Source organism: Triticum aestivum, chromosome 3A (assembly GCF_018294505.1).
Source record: "Triticum aestivum cultivar Chinese Spring chromosome 3A, IWGSC CS RefSeq v2.1, whole genome shotgun sequence".
NCBI classification, from domain to species: domain Eukaryota; kingdom Viridiplantae; phylum Streptophyta; class Magnoliopsida; order Poales; family Poaceae; genus Triticum; species Triticum aestivum.
The window spans coordinates 597,015,884-597,021,992 of NC_057800.1; positions in this window are offsets into that span (position 1 = coordinate 597,015,884).

Sequence of the window (6,109 nt, forward strand, 5' to 3'; positions counted from 1 at the left end):
CGCGCGCTGCCGCCTCGCCACCCGGCGGCCTCGCCGCCTCTCCTTCGCCGGTGCCGCGCCGCGCCCCGCGCCGGCCGGCCGCGCCTCCCCCTCCGCCTCTCCGGCTACCCACCGGCCGGTTCCGGTGAGGTCCAGCCCGGGAGCACCCCGCCGTCATCCCGCTCCGGCGAGCTCCGTCAATGCCGGTGAACAGTGCTCGCGCCGCCGCCTCGGTTTGCGTGCAGATCAGGAACCCTAGGTCGTTTTTTCTCTAACTCCCGAAATTGCAGATCCAAGTGCCTCTGTTCGTGGCCCCGTAACTTTGCAACTGTAGCTCCGATTCATGCATATAGCATATGAAAATGTTCATCTCAGAGAGTACATCATTTAATTCCATTGCATCATTTTCATTTGAGCTCATCTTGATGCCCGAAATGCTGTTAGAAGAGGGCTACTTGAGTTAATTGTCAGATATGCTACTCCGTTTAGCACTTTTGTCATTTTTGCCATGATTAATGTGTGCATGCTATGCCCTGTTGCTCTACATGTGTTTTGTTAAGGGTTTTGTCATCTTTCCAGAGGTGAAACCCATGTATTTTTGTGATGTGTGTGGTGACCTGTGCAAGCTTGCAAAGTGGTGCACTTGCTAATTCTGTTTTCAGGGACTTAGTGATTTCACTAAGTCCTGGAGTTGTTTATCTCATGATGCCATATGTTCTTGTTGTTTCCTAGTGATCCGTGCCTCTTTTGAGGATGATCAGTAAGGGTGTTTTGTTAATATTGTCGTGCTCTATCCATACATGTCTTTGTTTGTCGAGCTCTACTTTTGCTACTTTGTGAATCTGGGCAGATTGTCAACTTGTTTGCAATTTTGCCGATGATGTTGTAGTTGATCCGTGCATGCTATGCTATTGTTCTTGCCATGTCTAGCTTGCATTTTGTGCCTTATTTATGGGTGTATGCTTGTCTTGCCATGACTTGCACTGTAGTGAGTGCATCGAGCTCGTAAACATGCCTACTTGAGTTATATTTCAGCATGTGTAGGTTTTTCACTAAGTCTGAAAACTGATTATGTTTTTGCTATGTTCACGTGCTTGCAATTGTATTTTAGGATCTCTTTTGGCTCAAGGTCACTAAGGGAATTTTGTTAAGCTCTTTGAGTAGCTCCATGCCATGCTTTACTTTGCCATGTTCAGATCCTGTAGCATGTAGTTTTGTTGCTCCGAAGAGGGCTACCTGATCTGAAATTCCAGACAAGTGTTAATTTCACTAAGTCTGAGATCTGTTAGCCATATGCATTTTTGCCATGCTTGTTTGAACCTGTTAATGGATGAATTGGCGGTAGCTCAGTGCTAGACTTCTGTTAAGCATCTTGTGTGACTCCCTGCCATGTATTTTGTTGTCATGTTTGGGTGCTGTAGCATGTTCATCTCATTGCATTTAGATGCCTACTTGCTATAAATCGCAGACCGGGGTCATATTTGAATCGCTTGCCATTTCCAAACCGTAACTCCGATTCCGGCGTTCTCTATATCGTTTTCAAGCGATTTCATCTCATCTTTCCAGGGGCACACTTGGATTTCCAAGTTGAGGCCAGGTTCATGCATTTCCTGTCATATCTTGCATTTTGCATCCCGCATCGCATCCCGCATAGCATATCATCTTTGCATTGTGTTGTTTGAGTTTGCACGTGGTTGATTGTATCCTTGTTGCTTGTTTGTCTTGTTTGGTAGATCCGGGAGACGAGTTCGCTAACGAGGAGCCCGTTGAGTTTGCTTTTGAGGATCCAGTCAACTCTGACAACTGTGCAGGCAAGATGATCATACCCTCGAAATCACTACTATCTTTGCTATGCTAGTTTGCTCGCTCTTTTGCTATGCCAATGCTACGATGCCTACCACTGGCTTGCAAGCCTCCCAAATTGCCATGTCAAACCTCTAACCCACCATTGTCCTAGCAAACTGTTGATTGGCTATGTTACCGCTTTGCTCAGCCCCTCTTATAGCATTGCTAGTTGCAGGTGAAGATTGGAGGCCGTTCCTTGTTGGAACATCATTTATTTACTTGTTGGAATATCATTATATTGCTATGTTATCTTAATGCATCTATATACTTGGTAAAGGGTGGAAGGCTCGGCCTCTCGCCTAGTGTTTTGTTCCACTCTTGCCGCCCTAGTTTCCGTCATATCGGTGTTATGTTCCCGGATTTTGCGTTCCTTACGCGGTTGGGTTATAACGGGAACCCCTTGATAGTTCGCCTTGATTAAAGCTTTCCCAGCAATGCCCAACCTTGGTTTTACCAGTCACCTAGCCTTTTCTTTCCCTTGGGTTCTGCAGACTCAAGGGTCATCATTATTTTAACCCCCCTGGGCCAGTGCTCCTTTGAGTGTTGGTCCACCTGTCAGCTGCCGGTGGCCACCAGGGGCAACTCTGGGCTGGCCTACCCGTACCTAAGACAATCTGAGTGTGCCCTGAGAAAGAGATATGTGCATCTCCTATCAGGATTTGTCGGCACATTCGGGCGGTGCTGCTGGTCTTGTTTTAACCTGTCGAAGTGTCTTGAGTTACCGAGATACCGAGTCTGATCGGAACGTCTTGGGAGGAGGTCTGTTCCTTCGTTGACCATGAGAGCTTGTCATGGGCTAAGTTGGGACTCCCCTGCAGGGATTTGAACTTTCGAAAGCCATGCCCGCGGTTATGGGCAGATGGGAATTTGTTAATGTCCGGTTGTAGATAACTTGAACCTTAATTAATTAAAATGAATCAACTGAGTGAGTTACCGTGATGGCCTCTTCTCGGCGGAGTCCGGGAAGTGGACACGGTGTTGGAATAATGTTTGTGCAGGTTGCTCTCTAGATTCTCGCTCGCGCTTTGCCTCCTCTTCTCGCTCTCTTTTGCGAATAAGTTAGCCACCATACTTGCTAGTCGCTTGCTGTAGCTCCACTTATATTTACCCTTGCCTTACCTATAAGCTTAAATAGTCTTGATCGCGAGGGTGCGAGATTGCTGAGTCCCTGTGGCTCACAGATTACTATTACACCAGATGCAGGGCCTGATGATTCCGCTCAAGCAGACGCGTATGAGCTCAAGTGGGAGTTCGACGAAGACTCTCAACGTTACTATGTTTCCTTTCCCGATGATCAGTAGTGGTGCCCAGTTGGGGGTGATTGGGACCGTGTCGCATGTTGGGTTCTCTTCTATTTTGGCGCCGTAGTCGGGCCATGAGTGTTTGGTTGATGTAATGTTATTTATGTAGTTGATTGACATGGCAAGTGTAAGCCAACTATGTTATCTCCCCTTTTTTATTTATATTACATGGGATGTTGTGAAGATTGCCTTACTTGCGACATATGCCTTCAATGTGATTATGTCTCTAAGTTGTGCCTCGACACGTGGGAGCTATAGTCGCATCGAGGGTGTTACAAGTTGGTAATCAGAGCCTTCCCCGACCTTAGGAGCCCCATTGCTTGATCGTTTTTAGTGGCTGAGTTGTGTCTAGAAAAATGTTTTGAGTCTTTTAGGAATTATATATCAGAGAGATTAGGAATTCTTTTACTTCCCAGTCTCCTCATCGCTCTGGTTTGGCATCTTGACGTAGAGTTTTGACTCTTGTCTTCTCAAATTTCACTAAAAAAATTTAGGATCACGCGGGTATCTTGGAATCGTTCCGATGGTTTTATGATGAGAACATTGTCTTGGCGCCTCCTGTCAGGGGTTTAGTGGAAGTGTCCCGGGGAGTTGAGCTCTGAGGTGTTGTCATCATAATTTTATCGTTGTAGTTCTGGAATACCTGAGTTTAGTATGCCGACATCGAAAATCTCTTTTATGAAGTTCGTTGGTGAGATAACCTCGACGCCACCCAGTACTGGGGCAGGAGTTCGGGAGTATCGCCATAACTTGTATAACGGATGCTTTCCGAAGGTTGAGGTAGATGGTTTCCGAAGTTTTTCTTGGTTATGTGTTGAAGGATGGATATAGTTGGATGTAGGATTTGCTAGTTTGGGTGAGATATTATGCTTCCCTTGTGTCCCCAACACATGATTGCATAACCGGAAATGTTCGGGAGTTTCATAGGTGGGAATTCTTGTAGCTCTATTTCTTCTTCCACGGATATTGGTTTGAGATTGGGATTACTTACCGATTATTCGTTCTCGATCCGTACCTTGTTGATTTATTTCTCTACCTTAATTCTACGTGGCTTCTCAATTTATGGATATGTGACCATTTCAAGAGGAATGCATTCGTTCATTTTGTTCGGATGTGAAGACTATATGTTGCAATTTTCATTCCGTTGGATTCAGCTCCAATATTTATCTATCAATGTGATAATGGACGTCAACCTCTTCAGGATGGCTCCTCCAACGCGCACGACTCCGAATCCTAATCCGCCACCACCGCCACCTCCTCCGGAGGCATGGCAAGCTGTGATGGCCGCAACCAATGCAAATACACAGTTGATCATGCAAATTCTCCAAGAGCACAATCAAGGCAACCAAGGGAATCAAGGCAGCAATCAAAATCACTTTGCTTCACTCAACCAGTTCCTTGCTAACGGACCAAAGACTTTCAGCAATTGTGTTGAGGCAACCGATGCTGACGATTGGCTTGTGGATCTGTGCAAGCATTTCGAGTGCAGTAACGTCAGGCCTGAGGACTTTGTCAAGTTCGCTTCCTTCCAACTCAAAGATCAAGCTGCAGAATGGTTCCAGCAGTACAAGGATTCCAGGGGTGGACATGTTATCACTTGGGATGATTTCCGTCGAGATTTCCGAGCTCATCATATTCCTCAGAGCGTGGTTGAAAGCAAGCATGAGGAATTCCGCAATCTGAAGCAAGGCTCTTTGTCTGTCTATGACTACAACAAGTTGTTCCAGAAGCTCACCCGCTTTGCCAAGCAGGACGTCCCTGATGAGAAGAGCATGCTATATCAGTTCAGGGGTGGTCTCAGAGAAGATATTCAGCTCGCTCTTGTTCTCTTTGATCCCTTGAGATACGATGAGTTCTACAACATGGCATTGAAGCAAGAGGCTGCTCACTTGAGGTGTGATGCTTCCAAGAAGCGAGTCAGAGATGCTACTCCTTCTTCCTCTACTCAAGTGGCCAAGCAGCAGAAGTTTTGGCTTCCTCCTCCTCCGTTCCGTCAGCCGTATCAGCAGAAGAGCAAAGGTGGCAATGGTTCTTCCCACCCACCCAACCCTGGCTTTCAGAACAAGACATCGTCTCAAGCTCCAAGATCGAGTGCTCTGTATCACCGTCCGCTTTCAGAGGTCACGTGCAACAAGTACCAACAGAAGGGTCACTATGCCAACAAGTGTTTCAACCAGAGGCGTCTTCCTCCTCCTCCTCCTGTCAGATCGGCAAGTACAGCTGTGGTCAAGCATAACCCTAAGCATGCCAAGGTCAATTTGATGAATGCAGCTCAGGCAGAGGACTCGTCAGATGTGATCATGGGTAACCTTCCTGTTAATGATGTTCCTGCAAAAGTTCTTTTTGACACGGGTGCATCGCATTGTTTCATCTCAAGACCGTTTTCATCTAAGCATGGTTTGCCTTTGAAAATTTTGCCTAGTCCTTTAGCAGTTGTCTCTCCTGGTAAGCGCATGCATGCTAACTCCATTGCTCCGGATGTTACTATCACTTTGGGTGACTACAAGTTTCTATCTTCTCCAACGGTTCTTGGTGACTCGGATATTGATCTTATTCTCGGAATGGATTGGCTTTCTAAGCACAAGGCTCATCTTGATTGTGCAGCCAGGCAGATTCAATTGACTCATTCGTCTGAGGATGCAATTGTCTTTGCCGCTCGTGATAATACCATTCGTCTATTTTCTCTCAATGAGAAGGGTGAATTGGATGCTATCTCGCAAATTCCAGTCGTTTGCGAATATCAAGACGTCTTTCCAGAAGAGCTCCCAGGAATGCCTCTGCACCGGCCAGTTGAATTCGTTATTGATCTTGAGCCTGGCACGGAACCTGTGTGCAAACGTCCTTACAAGCTCGGACCTGAAGAGTTGAAGGAGCTGAAGAAGCAACTCGATATTCAAGAGAAAATGGGTCTCATCCGGCCTAGTTCTTCTCCGTGGGGTTGTGGTGTTCTTTTTGTGAAGAAGAATGATGGAATGGACCGACTT